The 19,511-nt window shown below is 57.0% G+C and overlaps 1 pseudogene; it reads right to left on the bottom strand.

The window, feature by feature from the left end:
* The window catches only part of LOC141258602 (uncharacterized), a 162,812-nt pseudogene that overhangs the window by 52,915 nt on the left and 90,386 nt on the right, over positions 1–19,511 (bottom strand).

The following is a 19,511-nucleotide window of genomic DNA, read 5'->3' as shown; positions in this document are numbered from 1 at the left end:
CACCACTTTTACAGTAAAGAAGCCTTTCATCATCACTGAAGATGGAACCTTCTTTTTCCCTTGCAGTAACCGAATGTGAAAAGTTGCTCACAATATTTCTTACATTTATATATTTGTACAATTTTATCGGTTCCCTGAAAAATGCCCACAAAAAAAATGTTGCCCACACAGTAAATTGCCCACATGGACAAAATAACAACAGTTTATTAAAGAGGGCTAAGGCTGGATTCCCCCCGGATTATTGGGCACATTCCAGTACAGCCAGGGTCACACTGTACACAGGGTCCGGAGCGATCTAACATATTACAGGTCGGGGAAGGGTGGTAATAACATTACAACAGTACAGTCAGGGGTCACACTGCACACAGGGTCCGGAGCGATATTACATATCACAAGTCGGGAGGGGGACGTGATAACGTAATATCCGTACAGCCGGGGGTCACACTTTAAAAATTATTAATATTTGTCTGTGTCACAGAAGAGCAGATCTCACAACTTTCCATCCTTTACATAGTAATTTTCATCCAGCTGAAGTCCTAGATTCCGCTTTCATTGCCCCCATAAATTATGATGCCAACAAAAGTGCCCCCCAAACACAATATGATACCCCCATGGTGAATTCCTCCACATGCGCAGTATAATGACCCTACTTTACCCCACCTCAACTCCCAAGGCAAAGTATGGTGACCCCAACACAGTATGATCCCAAACCTGTGACTCCCACACAGCCCTCCATACAGTATAATGGACCCCACATAGCCCTCCATACAGTATAATGAGCCTACATACAGTATAATGGCCCCCACTAGCCCACCAAACAGTATAATGGACCCCACACAAACCTTCACACTGTATAATTGCTTGCATACAGTATAATGGTCCCCACATAGCCCTAAAAATATTATAATAGCCCCCTAAAAAATATAATAGTCCCCACATAGCCCTCCAAATATTATAATAGAACACACATAGTTCTCCATATAGTATAATTGGCCCCATAGTCCTCAATATAGTATACTGCACCCCATAGTCCTACATACAGTATAATGCACCCACCATAGTCCTCCATATAGTACATTGCACTTCCCATAGTCCTCCATATAGTATAATGCACTCCCCATAGTCCTCCGTATAGTATAATGCACCCACCATAGTCCTCCATATAGTACATTGCACTTCCCATAGTCCTCCATATAGTATAATGCACTTCCCATAGTCCTCCATATAGTATAATGCACTCCCGATAGACCTCCGTATTGTATAATGCACTCCCCAAAGTCCTCCATATAGTATAATGCACTCCCCATAGTCCTCTATATAGTATAATACACTCCCCATAGTCCTCTATATAGTATAATGCACTCCCCATAGTCCTCCATATAGTATAATGCACTCCCCATAGTCCTCCGTATAGTATTATGCACTCCCCATAGTCCTCCGTATAGTATAATGCACTCCCCATAGTCCTCCGTATAGTATAATGCACTCCCCATAGTCCTCCATATAGTATAATGCACTCCCCATAGTCCTCCATATAGTATAATGCACTCCCCATAGTCCTCCGCATAGTATAATGAACTCCCCATAGTCCTCCGTATAGTATAATACACTCCTGATAGACCTCCGTATTGTATAATGCACTCCCCATAGTCCTTCATATAGTATAATGCACTCCCCATAGTACTCCATATAGTATAATGCACTCCCCATAGTCCTCCGTATAGTATAATGCACTCCCCATAGTCCTCTGTATAGTATAATGCACTCCTCATAGTCCTTCATATAGTATAATGCACTCCCCATAGTCCTCCGTATAGTATAATGCACTCCCCATAGTCCTCCGTATAGTATAATGCACTCCCCATAGTCCTCCGTATGGTATAGTGCACTCCCCATAGTCCTCCGTATAGTATAATGCACTCCCCATAGTCCTCCGTATAGTATAATACACTCCCGATAGACCTCCGTAATGTATAATGCACTCCCCATAGTCCTCCATATAGTATAATGCACTCCCCATAGTCCTCCATATAGAATAATGCATAACGTTATATCGGCACTGCCGAGGTCACACTGTACACAGGCTCCGGAGCGAAATAACATATTACAGATCGGAGGGGATGGGGGGTGATTTTATAACTGTTGTTATTTTGTCTGTGTGTAGGTATTCATGGCTGTGGGCATTTATCTGGTCACCAATTTTATCACGTCCTCCTCCAAGACGTCTATTCTTACTAGTTTTCCTCCCATCTCGGGTTCTCCAGGCCTCTCATCACTTTTGTTGCTTTTTTTGCACCCAAAATTAATTACCAATATTAAAACCCACATTTTATTTAGGAATGACGTTTTCTTAACACCAGAAACATAGCAAAATTAAAAATGTGAGTTGTAGCGATTTACATCAAAATTTATCAAAAGACTGAAAAGTCAGAAAAGAAAACGTACAACAGATTCGAGCCTTTGTCATAGAAAAAACAGACAAACTGGTGACCGCAAAAGTTTTTCAGTTTTGGTGAGAGCTGTTTAAAAAAAACTGAGACCGTATGACTCTTACAATCAGTCACAGTATTCTGCCTTAGAAGCAGCTGATTGGCATTGAGCTGTTATCTGTCATTTACATCTACACTGCAGAACTTTCCCTTTATCTGCACTGAATCTCAATCTCCAGACAGCAGGAAGCTTCACACAATCTTATATAAACCAGAAACCATTTATCCCGACCGACAATACCAGGATCTGATGGATCCTCCAGTGCACAGCACGGCGGCCGGAGGAGGTCAGAGGAAGCCTCATTACATCAATCTACAGAGGATTTACAGAAATCTCATCTCATCTACCTGATGATCCCGGGGGACATTTTCCTCCTTTTCTGGCCGATCCTGGGAATATAGAGGACTGGGACATCTCTCCGGGGGATTTCTCGGACTGGATCCATCTATAGGAAATAACCGCAGTGTCTGAATACATTGTCTATATGTGATGAGCAGATGATGGGGAATCTAGACGACTCTCAGACCTGTTCTCTCCTCCACAACCCAGGAAGGTCTCCTCTTACCCGGAGATGTGATGGACGGGTGATTCTCCACCATGACGTCCTTGTACAGATCCTTGTGTCCTTCTAGATACTCCCACTCCTCCATGGAGAAATAGACGGTGACGTCCTGACACCTTATAGGAACCTGACACACACAATGACCCGTCATTAGCAGACCCCTCCCCCGGCGTTATTGTACAATGTCCCAGCATTCCCGGCAGCGCTCACCTCTCCGCTCAGCAGCTCAGTGATCCTGGTGGTCAGTTCTAGGATCTTCTGCTCATGTATCAGTGAATGAGGTGGAGGCTCGGTGATGTCACTGGGGGTCCTGCTCCGCCCTCCTGACACACGGGGGGTCACACACTCCCCAGACGACGTCTTCACTACTATGTGATCCTGTGTATGGGGAGACGCCGATCACTACACAGAGGCCGAGAATCCTTCACCTTTCCCGTCATTTCCGGCTTTATTACTAGAGATCAGAGTGATGTGATGTGAAGCTCTCACCTCTCCAGTGATCCAGTAGATTATCTCCAGGGTGAGGTCTAATATCCGAGCCGCCATGTGGTCTCTGTCCTGCTCCATCCTCGGGGGGTCGCTGATGGAAAGGACCATCGTCTATTAAAGGAAAATGTTACCTGTGAGAATCCGGAACATAAGGGCAGAGAAGACAGAAATATATGACGCTGAAGTTGACTTCGTATTTAGCAGTTTGTTATACGGAAAGTTTCTTTTTTCTTTTTTACAAGTTTAAAAATAAGAAAAATGATTACAACACAACACGATGCAGTGCGGGGCCCAGAGGTGAACAGGCCTCACAACAGCTAGAAAAACATAAGTGCTACAAAAATGGGCACCGAAGGGTTTTATCAAAAGGATTTTATGACACTGATCTCACACTGCGGACACACAGAAAGGGACGCCCCATATCAAGCTCAGTTCACTACAGGCTGGCCCACATATGTTCTAGGCATAATATCTGGCATCAAAGTGAGCAGACAGACAATATTCACAGATAAGAATAAAAAAAGTATGAAGTGACTTTGGGCCACTGATCTCACCACCAGTGAGCAGATGAGCGCCCCCCGCATCAAATTCATTTAACCATTGATTGGTCCAAAAGGGCTCTGGGCATAAAAGGTGACTCCATAATGAGCAGACGGAAAATTTTCACAATTTTGAATAAGTATCTGGTGTTTTTAAAGGGTTAAAAAAGACTTAGGCCACTGATCTCACAAAATCAGTAGTAGGCTGTTTGAAGTCATCACCCAGAAACCAGGAGAAATATCGGTGCCGCTATACTGGCAATCACCTTGGCGTATGCAGAATAGAGCCCCCGCATGTACGCGCATCGGGGTCAGTCCGATGCCGGGGCTTCCCTGTGTCTCTAATGTGAGATCAATGGCTGAAATGTATTTAACACTCTACGAACACCAGATATTTATCCGAAACAATGTCAGCGGTCCGTCTACCCAGTTGTGCCACTTGTTTGGTCTTGTAGACTTTCTCATGTGTTCAACACCGGGCATCGCACTACATTGTATTTTTTTTATTATGTTCATTTTTGCTTAAAATTAAATTTGTAGAAAACAAAAAAGTTCATTTTTGCGAGTAAGAAACCAACTGGGCAGCACCGTGGCTCAGTGGTGAGCGCGGCACCGTGGCTCAGTGGTGAGCGCGGCACCGTGGCTCAGTGGTGAGCGCGGCACCGTGGCTCAGTGGTGAGCGCGGCACCGTGGCTCAGTGGTGAGCGCGGCACCGTGGCTCAGTGGTGAGCGCTGAAGTCTTGCAGCAAAGGGCTCCTGGGTTCAAATCCCACCAAGGACAACATCTGCAAGGAATTCGTATGTTCTCCCCATGTTTGTGTGGGTTTCCTCTGGGTTCTCCGGTTTCCTCCCACACTCCAAAGACTTAATGGCGCAGGGACAAGTGGGAAGTAAGGAAAACTCGACTTATCCAGCAGAATATTCCGCTCTCATAGGAGTCTGCGAGGTCTCACAAATCCCCAGGAGTCTCCAGAACATTCAGGGAGAGGAAACAATGGAGCGGAGCAGAAGCTGCAGGGAGACGCTGCACCCGTGGATATATCACCTATAGGACAAGTGCGGAAACCGAGAAAACTCACAGAATAAGGCCTCGTTCAGACAAAAGTGATTTTACTCATATGAAAAAAAAAAAAAAAAGTCAGAGTTTTATAAGTTTTTTTTCTATCAGTTTCATCAGATTCTCTTAGAAGAAAAATAAAGTGATGGCGGCTTCTCCAGCTTCTTCTATCACACAATCCATCAAAAACAGGCGGCGCACAGACGGCATCTGAGTGCTTCAGGGATCTATAGACTTACACTGACGATGATCCGGGATCTCAGCGCAAAACTGGACGAGCCTATGTAATTTCATGCGAACGACTATGTCAGAGAAAAATATCAGACATGTGAACTACACCATAGACTATAATGGATACAAAGCTATCCAGGAAAAACACAGAAAACGTACAAGAAAAACTGAGGTGTGAATGAGGCCTGAGGCAGATGAAAGACACAAAGAGACTCACCCGACAGATCACTGCAGATGTCACCTCCTGGGGGGACAGGACCTGCGGTGATGTCACTGTCATGTGATCTGCTGGTCACATGACAGGAAGTGCTACAGTGAAAAAAAAATCTCTGCTTTACTCCTCCCCCCCGTGTGACTGATCACATGACCATGACATCTTCACAGGTCCTGCCGTAACTAGGATACAACATTTACCGAGAAGTCAGTGCAGCCTCCAACAGATCAGAGGCCGGAGAGGAGGCCGTGTCCTCTAATGGCTCCAACTGTCACACACAGACTGCTCCCCGTGGTCCCCCCTCTCTCACACAGACCGCTCCCCGTGGTCCCCCCTCTCTCACACAGACCGCTCCCCGTGATCTCCCCTCTCTCACACAGACCGCTCCCCATGGTCTCCCCTCTGTCACACACACCGCTCCCCATGGTCTCCCCTCTCTCACACACACACCGCTCCCCATGGTCTCCCCTCTGTCACACAGACCGCTCCCCATGGTCTCCCCTCTCTCACACACACACCGCTCCCCATGGTCTCCCCTCTCTCACACAGACCGCTCCCCATGGTTTCCCCTCTCTCACACAGACCGCTCCCCATGGTTTCCCCTCTCTCACACAGACCGCTCCCCATGGTCTCCCCTCTGTCACACAGACCGCACCCCATGGTCTCCCCTCTCCCACACAGCCCGCTCCCCATGGCCTCGCCCCTCACACACAGACCGCTCCCCATGGTCTCCCCTCTCTCACACCGACCGCTCCCCATGGTCTCCCCTCTCTCACACACAGACCGCTCCCCATGGTCTCCCCTCTGTCACACACACCGCTCCCCATGGTCTCCACTCTCACACACACATCGCTCCCCATGGTCTCCCCTCTCTCACACACACACCGCTCCCCTCTGTCACACAGACCGCTCCCCATGGTCTCCCCTCTGTCACACAGACCGCTCCCCATTGTCTCCCCTCTCTTACACAGACCGCTCCCCATGGTCTCCCCTCTGTCACACACACCGCTCCCCTTGGTCTCCACTCTCACACACACTCCGCTCCCCATGGTCTCCCCTCTCTCACACACACACCGCTCCCCATGGTCTCCCCTCTGTCACACAGACCGCTCCCCATGGTCTCCCCTCTGTCACACAGACCGCTCCCCATGGTCTCCCCTCTCTCACACAGCCCGCTCCCCATGATCTCCCCTCTCTCACACACCGCTCCCCATGGTCTCCCCTCTCTCACACAGACCGCTCCCCATGGTCTCCCCTCTCTCACACACCGCTCCCCATGGTCTCCCCTCTCTCACACACCGCTCCCCATGGTCTCCCCTCTGTCACACAGACCGCTCCCCATGGTCCCCCCTTTGTCACACACACCGCTCCCCATGGTCTCCACTCTCACACACACTCCGCTCCCCATGGTCTCCCCTCTCTCACACACACACCGCTCCCCATGGTCTCCCCTCTGTCACACAGACCGCTCCCCATGGTCTCCCCTCTGTCACACAGACCGCTCCCCATGGTCTCCCCTCTCTCACACAGCCCGCTCCCCATGATCTCCCCTCTCTCACACACACCGCTCCCCATGGTCTCCCCTCTCTCACACACACCGCTCCCCGTGGTCTCCCCTCTGTCACACAGACCACTCCCCATGGCCTCCCCTCTCTCACACAGACCACTCCCTATGGTCTCCCCTCTCTCACACAGACCACTCCCCATGGTCCCCCCTCTGTCACACAGACCGCTCCCCATGGTCCCCCCTCTGTCATACAGACCGCTCCCCATGGTCTCCCCTCTCTCACACAGACCGCTCCCCATGATCTCCCCTCTCTCACACAGACCGCTCCCCATGGTCTCCCCTCTCTCACACAGACCGCTCCCCTCTCTCACACAGACCGCTCCCCATGATCTCCCCTCTCTCACACAGACCGCTCCCCATGGCCTCCCCTCTCTCACACAGACCGCTCCCCATGGTCTCCCCTCTCTCACACACCGCTCCCCATGGTCTCCCCTCTGTCACACAGACCGCTCCCCATGGTCCCCCCTCTCTCACACAGAACGCTGCCCATGGTCTCCCCTCTGTCACACAGACCGCTCCCCATGGTCCCCACTCTCTCACACAGACCGCTCCCCATGGTCTCCCCTCTCCCACACAGCCCGCTCCCCATGCCCTCGCCCCTGATACAAAGACCGCTCCCCATGGTCTCCCCTCTCTCACACCGACCGCTCCCCATGGTCTCCCCTCTCCCACACAGCCCGCTCCCCATGGCCTCGCCCCTCATACAAAGACCGCTCCCCATGGTCTCCCCTCTCTCACACCGACCGCTCCCCATGGTCTCCCCTCTCTCACACACAGACCGCTCCCCATGGTCTCCCCTCTGTCACACAGACCGCTCCCCATGGTCTCCCCTCTGTCACACAGACCGCACCCCATGGTCTCCCCTCTCCCACACAGCCTGCTCCCCATGGCCTCGCCCCTCATACAAAGACCGCTCCCCATGGTCTCCCCTCTCTGACACCGACCGCTCCCCATGGTCTCCCCTCTCTCACACACAGACCGCTCCCCATGATCTCCCCTCTGTCACACAGACCGCTCCCCATGGTCTCCCCTCTCTCACACAGACAGCTCCCCATGGTCTCCCCTCTCTCACACAGACCGCTCCCCATGGTCTCCCCTCTCTCACACAGACCGCTCCCCATGGTCTCCCCTCTGTCACACACACCGCTCCCCATGGTCTCCCCTCTCTCACACACACACCGCTCCCCATGGTCTCCCCTCTGTCACACAGACCGCTCCCCATGATCTCCCCTCTGTCACACAGACCGCTCCCCATTGTCTCCCCTCTCTTACACAGACCGCTCCCCATGGTCTCCCCTCTGTCACACAGACCGCTCCCCATGGTCCCCCCTCTCTCACACAGACCGCTCCCCATGGTCCCCCCTCTCTCACACAGACCGCTCCCCATGGTCCCCCCTCTCTCACACAGACCGCTGCCCATGGTCTCCCCTCTGTCACACAGACCGCTCCCCATGGTCTCCCCTCTCTCACACAGACCGCTCCCCATGGTCTCCCCTCTCTCACACAGACCGCTCCCCATGGTCTCCCCTCTCTCACACAGACCGCTCCCCATGGTCTCCCCTCTCTCACACAGACCGCTTCCCATGGTCTCCCCTCTCTCACACAGCCCGCTCCCCATGGTCCCCCCTCTCTCACACAGACCGCTCCCCATGGTCCCCCCTCTCTCACACAGACCGCTCCCCATGGTCTCCCCTCTCTCACACAGACCGCTCCCCATGGTTTCCCCTCTCTCACACAGACCGCTCCCCATGGTTTCCCCTCTCTCACACAGACCGCTCCCCATGGTCTCCCCTCTGTCACACAGACCGCACCCCATGGTCTCCCCTCTCCCACACAGCCCGCTCCCCATGGCCTCGCCCCTCACACAAAGACCGCTCCCCATGGTCTCCCCTCTCTCACACCGACCGCTCCCCATGGTCTCCCCTCTCTCACACACAGACCGCTCCCCATGGTCTCCCCTCTGTCACACACACCGCTCCCCATGGTCTCCACTCTCACACACACATCGCTCCCCATGGTCTCCCCTCTCTCACACACACACCGCTCCCCTCTGTCACACAGACCGCTCCCCATGGTCTCCCCTCTGTCACACAGACCGCTCCCCATTGTCTCCCCTCTCTTACACAGACCGCTCCCCATGGTCTCCCCTCTGTCACACACACCGCTCCCCTTGGTCTCCACTCTCACACACACTCCGCTCCCCATGGTCTCCCCTCTCTCACACACACACCGCTCCCCATGGTCTCCCCTCTGTCACACAGACCGCTCCCCATGGTCTCCCCTCTGTCACACAGACCGCTCCCCATGGTCTCCCCTCTCTCACACAGCCCGCTCCCCATGATCTCCCCTCTCTCACACACCGCTCCCCATGGTCTCCCCTCTCTCACACAGACCGCTCCCCATGGTCTCCCCTCTCTCACACACCGCTCCCCATGGTCTCCCCTCTCTCACACACCGCTCCCCATGGTCTCCCCTCTGTCACACAGACCGCTCCCCATGGTCCCCCCTCTCTCACACAGACCGCTCCCCATGGTCTCCCCTTTGTCACACACACCGCTCCCCATGGTCTCCACTCTCACACACACTCCGCTCCCCATGGTCTCCCCTCTCTCACACACACACCGCTCCCCATGGTCTCCCCTCTGTCACACAGACCGCTCCCCATGGTCTCCCCTCTGTCACACAGACCGCTCCCCATGGTCTCCCCTCTCTCACACAGCCCGCTCCCCATGATCTCCCCTCTCTCACACACACCGCTCCCCATGGTCTCCCCTCTCTCACACACACCGCTCCCCGTGGTCTCCCCTCTGTCACACAGACCACTCCCCATGGCCTCCCCTCTCTCACACAGACCACTCCCTATGGTCTCCCCTCTCTCACACAGACCACTCCCCATGGTCCCCCCTCTGTCACACAGACCGCTCCCCATGGTCCCCCCTCTGTCATACAGACCGCTCCCCATGGTCTCCCCTCTCTCACACAGACCGCTCCCCATGATCTCCCCTCTCTCACACAGACCGCTCCCCATGGTCTCCCCTCTCTCACACAGACCGCTCCCCTCTCTCACACAGACCGCTCCCCATGATCTCCCCTCTCTCACACAGACCGCTCCCCATGGCCTCCCCTCTCTCACACAGACCGCTCCCCATGGTCTCCCCTCTCTCACACACCGCTCCCCATGGTCTCCCCTCTCTCACACACCGCTCCCCATGGTCTCCCCTCTGTCACACAGACCGCTCCCCATGGTCCCCCCTCTCTCACACAGAACGCTGCCCATGGTCTCCCCTCTGTCACACAGACCGCTCCCCATGGTCCCCACTCTCTCACACAGACCGCTCCCCATGGTCTCCCCTCTCCCACACAGCCCGCTCCCCATGCCCTCGCCCCTGATACAAAGACCGCTCCCCATGGTCTCCCCTCTCTCACACCGACCGCTCCCCATGGTCTCCCCTCTCTCACACACAGACCGCTCCCCATGGTCTCCCCTCTGTCACACACACCGCTCCCCATGGTCTCCACTCTCACACATACATCGCTCCCCATGGTCTCCCCTCTCTCACACACACACCGCTCCCCTCTGTCACACAGACCGCTCCCCATGGTCTCCCCTCTGTCACACAGACCGCTCCCCATTGTCTCCCCTCTCTTACACAGACCGCTCCCCATGGTCTCCCCTCTCTCACACAGACCGCTCCCCATGGTCTCCCCTCTGTCACACACACCGCTCCCCATGGTCTCCCCTCTCTCACACAGACAGCTCCCCATGGTCTCCCCTCTCTCACACAGACCGCTCCCCATGGTCTCCCCTCTCTCACACAGACCGCTCCCCATGGTCTCCCCTCTGTCACACACACCGCTCCCCATGGTCTCCCCTCTCTCACACACACACCGCTCCCCATGGTCTCCCCTCTGTCACACAGACCGCTCCCCATGATCTCCCCTGTCACACAGACCGCTCCCCATTGTCTCCCCTCTCTTACACAGACCGCTCCCCATGGTCTCCCCTCTGTCACACAGACCGCTCCCCATGGTCCCCCCTCTCTCACACAGACCGCTCCCCATGGTCCCCCCTCTCTCACACAGACCGCTTCCCATGGTCCCCCCTCTCTCACACAGACCGCTGCCCATGGTCTCCCCTCTCTCACACAGACCGCTCCCCATGGTCTCCCCTCTCTCACACAGACCGCTCCCCATGGTCTCCCCTCTCTCACACAGACCGCTCCCCATGGTCTCCCCTCTCTCACACAGACCGCTTCCCATGGTCTCCCCTCTCTCACACAGCCCGCTCCCCATGGTCCCCCCTCTCTCACACAGACCGCTCCCCATGGTCTCCCCTCTCTCACACAGACCGCTCCCCATGGTTTCCCCTCTCTCACACAGACCGCTCCCCATGGTCTCCCCTCTGTCACACAGACCGCACCCCATGGTCTCCCCTCTCCCACACAGCCCGCTCCCCATGGCCTCGCCCCTCATACAAAGACCGCTCCCCATGGTCTCCCCTCTCTCACACCGACCGCTCCCCATGGTCTCCCCTCTCTCACACACAGACCGCTCCCCATGGTCTCCCCTGTCACACAGACCGCTCCCCATGGTCTCCCCTCTGTCACACAGACCGCACCCCATGGTCTCCCCTCTCCCACACAGCCTGCTCCCCATGGCCTCGCCCCTCATACAAAGACCGCTCCCCATGGTCTCCCCTCTCTGACACCGACCGCTCCCCATGGTCTCCCCTCTCTCACACACAGACCGCTCCCCATGATCTCCCCTCTGTCACACAGACCGCTCCCCATGGTCTCCCCTCTCTCACACAGACAGCTCCCCATGGTCTCCCCTCTCTCACACAGACCGCTCCCCATGGTCTCCCCTCTCTCACACAGACCGCTCCCCATGGTCTCCCCTCTGTCGCACACACCGCTCCCCATGGTCTCCCCTCTCTCACACACACACCGCTCCCCATGGTCTCCCCTCTGTCACATAGACCGCTCCCCATGATCTCCCCTCTGTCACACAGACCGCTCCCCATTGTCTCCCCTCTCTTACACAGACCGCTCCCCATGGTCTCCCCTCTGTCACACAGACCGCTCCCCATGGTCCCCCCTCTCTCACACAGACCGCTCCCCATGGTCCCCCCTCTCTCACACAGACCGCTCCCCATGGTCCCCCCTCTCTCACACAGACCGCTGCCCATGGTCTCCCCTCTGTCACACAGACCGCTCCCCATGGTCTCCCCTCTCTCACACAGACCGCTCCCCATGGTCTCCCCTCTCTCACACAGACCGCTCCCCATGGTCTCCCCTCTCTCACACAGACCGCTTCCCATGGTCTCCCCTCTCTCACACAGCCCGCTCCCCATGGTCCCCCCTCTCTCACACAGACCGCTCCCCATGGTCCCCCCTCTCTCACACAGACCGCTCCCCATGGTCTCCCCTCTCTCACACAGACCGCTCCCCATGGTTTCCCCTCTCTCACACAGACCGCTCCCCATGGTTTCCCCTCTCTCACACAGACCGCTCCCCATGGTCTCCCCTCTGTCACACAGACCGCACCCCATGGTCTCCCCTCTCCCACACAGCCCGCTCCCCATGGCCTCGCCCCTCATACAAAGACCGCTCCCCATGGTCTCCCCTCTCTCACACCGACCGCTCCCCATGGTCTCCCCTCTCTCACACACAGACCGCTCCCCATGGTCTCCCCTCTGTCACACACACCGCTCCCCATGGTCTCCACTCTCACACACACACATCGCTCCCCATGGTCTCCCCTCTCTCACACACACACCGCTCCCCTCTGTCACACAGACCGCTCCCCATGGTCTCCCCTCTGTCACACAGACCGCTCCCCATTGTCTCCCCTCTCTTACACAGACCGCTCCCCATGGTCTCCCCTTTGTCACACAGACCGCTCCCCATGGTCTCCCCTCTGTCACACACACCGCTCCCCTTGGTCTCCACTCTCACACACACTCCGCTCCCCATGGTCTCCCCTCTCTCACACACACACCGCTCCCCATGGTCTCCCCTCTGTCACACAGACCGCTCCCCATGGTCTCCCCTCTGTCACACAGACCGCTCCCCATGGTCTCCCCTCTCTCACACAGCCCGCTCCCCATGATCTCCCCTCTCTCACACACCGCTCCCCATGGTCTCCCCTCTCTCACACAGACCGCTCCCCATGGTCTCCCCTCTCTCACACACCGCTCCCCATGGTCTCCCCTCTCTCACACACCGCTCCCCATGGTCTCCCCTCTCTCACACACCGCTCCCCATGGTCTCCCCTCTGTCACACAGACCGCTCCCCATGGTCCCCCCTCTCTCACACAGACCGCTCCCCATGGTCTCCCCTTTGTCACACACACCGCTCCCCATGGTCTCCACTCTCACACACACTCCGCTCCCCATGGTCTCCCCTCTCTCACACACACACCGCTCCCCATGGTCTCCCCTCTGTCACACAGACCGCTCCCCATGGTCTCCCCTCTGTCACACAGACCGCTCCCCATGGTCTCCCCTCTCTCACACAGCCCGCTCCCCATGATCTCCCCTCTCTCACACACACCGCTCCCCATGGTCTCCCCTCTCTCACACACACCGCTCCCCGTGGTCTCCCCTCTGTCACACAGACCACTCCCCATGGCCTCCCCTCTCTCACACAGACCACTCCCTATGGTCTCCCCTCTCTCACACAGACCACTCCCCATGGTCCCCCCTCTGTCACACAGACCGCTCCCCATGGTCCCCCCTCTGTCATACAGACCGCTCCCCATGGTCTCCCCTCTCTCACACAGACCGCTCCCCATGATCTCCCCTCTCTCACACAGACCGCTCCCCATGGTCTCCCCTCTCTCACACAGACAGCTCCCCTCTCTCACACAGACCGCTCCCCATGATCTCCCCTCTCTCACACAGACCGCTCCCCATGGCCTCCCCTCTCTCACACAGACCGCTCCCCATGGTCTCCCCTCTCTCACACAGACCGCTCCCCATGGTCTCCCCTCTCTCACACACCGCTCCCCATGGTCTCCCCTCTGTCACACAGACCGCTCCCCATGGTCCCCCCTCTCTCACACAGACCGCTGCCCATGGTCTCCCCTCTGTCACACAGACCGCTCCCCATGCTCCCCACTCTCTCACACAGACCGCTCCCCATGGTCTCCCCTCTCCCACACAGCCCGCTCCCCATGCCCTCGCCCCTGATACAAAGACCGCTCCCCATGGTCTCCCCTCTCTCACACCGACCGCTCCCCATGGTCTCCCCTCTCTCACACACAGACCGTTCCCCATGGTCTCCCCTCTGTCACACACACCGCTCCCCATGGTCTCCACTCTCACACACACATCGCTCCCCATGGTCTCCCCTCTCTCACACACACACCGCTCCCCTCTGTCACACAGACCGCTCCCCATGGCCTCCCCTCTGTCACACAGACCGCTCCCCATTGTCTCCCCTCTCTTACACAGACCGCTCCCCATGGTCTCCCCTTTGTCACACAAACCGCTCCCCATGGTCTCCACTCTCACACACACTCCGCTCCCCATGGTCTCCCCTCTCTCACACACACACACCGCTCCCCTCTGTCACACAGACCGCTCCCCATGGTCTCCCCTCTGTCACACAGACCGCTCCCCATGGTCTCCCCTCTCTCACACAGCCCGCTCCCCATGGTCTCCCCTCTCTCACACAGACCGCTCCCCATGGTCTCCCCTCTCTCACACACCGCTCCCCATGGTCTCCCCTCTCTCACACACCGCTCCCCATGGTCTCCCCTCTGTCACTCAGACCGCTCCCCATGGTCCGCCCTCTCTCACACAGACCGCTGCCCATGGTCTCCCCTCTGTCACACAGACCGCTCCCCATGGTCCCCACTCTCTCACACAGACCGCTCCCCATGGTCCCCACTCTCTCACACAGACCGCTCCCCATGGTCTCCCCTCTCCCACACAGCCCGCTCCCCATGCCCTCGCCCCTGATACAAAGACCGCTCCCCATGGTCTCCCCTCTCTCACACCGACCGCTCCCCATGGTCTCCCCTCTCTCACACACAGACCGCTCCCCATGGTCTCCCCTCTGTCACACACACCGCTCCCCATGGTCTCCACTCTCACACACACATCGCTCCCCATGGTCTCCCCTCTCTCACACACACACCGCTCCCCTCTGTCACACAGACCGCTTCCCATGGTCTCCCCTCTGTCACACAGACCGCTCCCCATTGTCTCCCCTCTCTTACACAGACCGCTCCCCATGGTCTCCCCTTTGTCACACAAACCGCTCCCCATGGTCTCCACTCTCACACACACTCCGCTCCCCATGGTCTCCCCTCTCTCACACACACACACCGCTCCCCATGGTCTCCCCTCTCTCACACACACACCGCTCCCCTCTGTCACACAGACCGCTCCCCATGGTCTCCCCTCTGTCACACAGACCGCTCCCCATGGTCTCCCCTCTCTCACACAGCCCGCTCCCCATGATCTCCCCTCTCTCACACACCGCTCCCCATGGTCTCCCCTCTGTCACACACCGCTCCCCATGGTCCCCCCTCTCTCACACAGACCGCTCCCCATGGTCTCCCCTTTGTCACACACACCGCTCCCCATGGTCTCCACTCTCACACACACTCCGCTCCCCATGGTCTCCCCTCTCTCACACACACACCGCTCCCCATGGTCTCCCCTCTGTCAAACAGACCGCTCCCCATGGTCTCCCCTCTCTCACACAGCCCGCTCCCCATGATCTCCCCTCTCTCACACACACCGCTCCCCATGGTCTCCCCTCTCTCACACACACCGCTCCCCGTGGTCTCCCCTCTGTCACACAGACCACTCCCCATGGCCTCCCCTCTCTCACACAGACCACTCCCTATGGTCTCCCCTCTCTCACACAGACCACTCCCCATGGTCCCCCCTCTGTCACACAGACCGCTCCCCATGGTCCCCCCTCTGTCACACAGACCGCTCCCCATGGTCTCCCCTCTCTCACACAGACCGCTCCCCATGATCTCCCCTCTCTCACACAGACCGCTCCCCATGGTCTCCCCTCTCTCACACAGACCGCTCCCCTCTCTCACACAGACCGCTCCCCATGATCTCCCCTCTCTCACACAGACCGCTCCCCATGGCCTCCCCTCTCTCACACAGACCGCTCCCCATGGTCTCCCCTCTCTCACACACCGCTCCCCATGGTCTCCCCTCTCTCACACACCGCTCCCCATGGTCTCCCCTCTGTCACACAGACCGCTCCCCATGGTCCCCACTCTCTCACACAGACCGCTCCCCATGGTCTCCCCTCTCCCACACAGCCCGCTCCCCATGCCCTCGCCCCTGATACAAAGACCGCTCCCTATGGTCTCCCCTCTCTCACACCGACCGCTCCCCATGGTCTCCCCTCTCTCACACACAGACCGCTCCCCATGGTCTCCCCTCTGTCACACACACCGCTCCCCATGGTCTCCACTCTCACACACACATCGCTCCCCATGGTCTCCCCTCTCTCACACACACACCGCTCCCCTCTGTCACACAGACCACTCCCCATGGTCTCCCCTCTGTCACACAGACCGCTCCCCATTGTCTCCCCTCTCTTACACAGACCGCTCCCCATGGTCTCCCCTTTGTCACACAAACCGCTCCCCATGGTCTCCACTCTCACACACACTCCGCTCCCCATGGTCTCCCCTCTCTCACACACACACCGCTCCCCATGGTCTCCCCTCTCACACACACACCGCTCCCCTCTGTCACACAGACCGCTCCCCATGGTCTCCCCTCTCTCACACACACCGCTCCCCATGATCTCCCCTCTACCACACACCGCTCCCCATGATCTCCCCTCTGTCACACAGACCGCTCCCCATGGTCTCCCCTCTCTCACACACACCGCTCCCCATGATCTCCCCTCTACCACACACCGCTCCCCATGGTCTCCCCTCTCTCACACAGACCGCTCCCCATGGTCTCCCCTCTCTCACACACACCGCTCCTCATGATCTCCCCTCTGTCACACAGACCGCTCCCCATGGTCCCCCCTCTCTCACACACACCGCTCCCCATGATCTCCCCTCTCTCACACACCGCTCCCCATGGTCTCCCCTCTGTCACACAGACCGTTCCCCATGATCTCCCCTCTCTCACACAGACCGCTTCCCGTGGTCTCCCCTCTCTCACACAGATCGCTCCCCGTGGTCTCCCCTCTCTCACACAGACCGCTCCCCATGGTCTCCCCTCTCTCACACAGCCCGCTCCCCATGGTCTCCCCTCTCTCACACACCGCTCCCCATGGTCTCCCCTCTGTCACACACACCGCTCCCCATGGTCTCCCCTCTTTCACACACACCGCTCCCCATGGTCTCCCCTCTCTCACACAGACCTCTCTCCATGGTCTCCCCTCTCTCACACACCTCTCCCCATGGTCTCCCCTCTCTCACACAGACCGCTCCCCGTGGTCTCCCCTCTCTCACACAGCCCGCTCCCCATGGTCTCCCCTCTCTCACACATCGCTCCCCATGGTCTCCCCTCTGTCACACACACACTGCTCCCCATGGTCTCCCCTCTTTCACACACACCGCTCCCCATGGTCTCCCCTCTCTCACACAGACCACTCTCCATGGTCTCCCCTCTCTCACACACCTCTCCCCATGGTCTCCCCTCTGTCACACAGACTGCTCCCCGTGGTCTCCCCTCTCTCACACAGACCGCTCCCCGTGGTCTCCCCTCTCTCACACAGCCCGCTCCCCATGGTCTCCCCTCTGTCACACAGACCGCTCCCCGTGGTCTCCCCTCTCTCACACACACCGCTCCCCATGGTCTCCCCTCTCACACACACAGCTCCCCATGGTCTCCCCTCTCTTACACAGACCGCTCCCCATGGTCTCCCCTCTCTCACACACACACCGCTCCCCATGGTCTCCCCTCTCTTACACAGACCGCTCCCTATGGTCTCCCCTCTGTCACACAGACCGCTCCCCATGGTCTCCCCTCTCTCACACACCGTTCCCCATGGTCTCCCCTCTGTCACACAGACCGCTCCCCATGGTCTCCCCTCTCTCACACACCGCTCCCCATGGTCTCCCCTCTCTTACACAGACCGCTCCCCATGGTCTCCCCTCTCTTACACAGACCGCTCCCCATGGTCTCCCCTCTCTCACACAGACCGCTCCCCATGGTCTCCCCTCTGTCACACAAACCGCTCCCCATGGTCTCCCCTCTGTCACACACACCGCTCCCCATGGTCTCCACTCTCTCACACACACACCGCTCCCCATGGTCTCCCCTCTGTCACACAGACGACTCCCCATGGTCTCCCCTCTGTCACAGAGACCGCTCCCCATGGTCTCCCCTCTCTCACACACACCGCTCCCCATGGTCTCCCCTCTGTCACACAGACGACTCCCCATGGTCTCCCCTCTGTCACAGAGACCGCTCCCCATGGTCTCCCCTCTCACACACAGACCGCTCCCCATGGTCTCCCCTCTCACACACAGACCGCTCCCCATGGTCTCCCCTCTGTCACACAGACCGGTCCCCCCTCTCTCACACAGACCGCTCCCCATGGTCTCCCCTCTCTCACACACACCGCTCCCCATGGTCTCCTCTCTCTCACACACACCGCTCCCCATGGTCTCCCCTCTCTCACACACACCGCTCCCCATGGTCTCCCCTCTCTCACACAGACCGCTCCCCATGGTCTCCCCTCTCTCATACAGACCGCTTTCCATGGTCTCCCCTCTCTTTCACAAAGACTGCTGCCCACAATCCTCTTCTATCGCAAAGGCCTATTTCACAATTCCTATCCTACAAGGCTAGACTCCGACCATCAGTTAAGATGACCGCTAAATTGAATGTAATTTGCTACAATTTCTTCTTCCTTATACTGCTCGAGATTTTAGACAAAAAGGTAGAACTCCAAAACAAACACACATGTGAATCTACAGTAGCGCTAAAAACGACTTCGGTCAAGAGAAAAACATCAAATGGGCAGAAGAACCATGAAAGCAGCTTGTTTACAGTGATTACAGGAACTTATTCAGTATTGATGGAGAAAAATATGTGAGACGTATAGTATAAGAAGAGCTCTGGCCTGACCAAAAATAGGACAAGTCTCTGATTATTTTTTCACGGGCTAAATGTAGATGGCTACTGTTTACATAATTGAAAAAAAAAGACATTGGTCCATCAAGTCCACCTTTTCCTGATCAATTATAGATTACTTATAACCCACAATGCCTTTGGTTATGAGCTAAGCATTCAGTCCATTTATAAATGCTATATTGTGTTTGAAGTCCCACCTTGGGGTGGGAATCTTGAGTGGGTGTGGGGGGTTTGTGGGGCTAAGGAATGTTGGCCATTCCACACACAGAGGCACCT

Source organism: Phyllobates terribilis, unplaced genomic scaffold (genome assembly GCF_046119375.1).
Source record: "Phyllobates terribilis strain yellow unplaced genomic scaffold, ASM4611937v1 Scaffold_3__8_contigs__length_932513732, whole genome shotgun sequence".
In the NCBI taxonomy this organism is placed as follows: Eukaryota; Metazoa; Chordata; class Amphibia; order Anura; family Dendrobatidae; genus Phyllobates; species Phyllobates terribilis.
The sequence above is the reverse complement of the archived record's forward strand: the minus strand, read 5'-3'. Positions and strand labels throughout refer to the sequence as shown.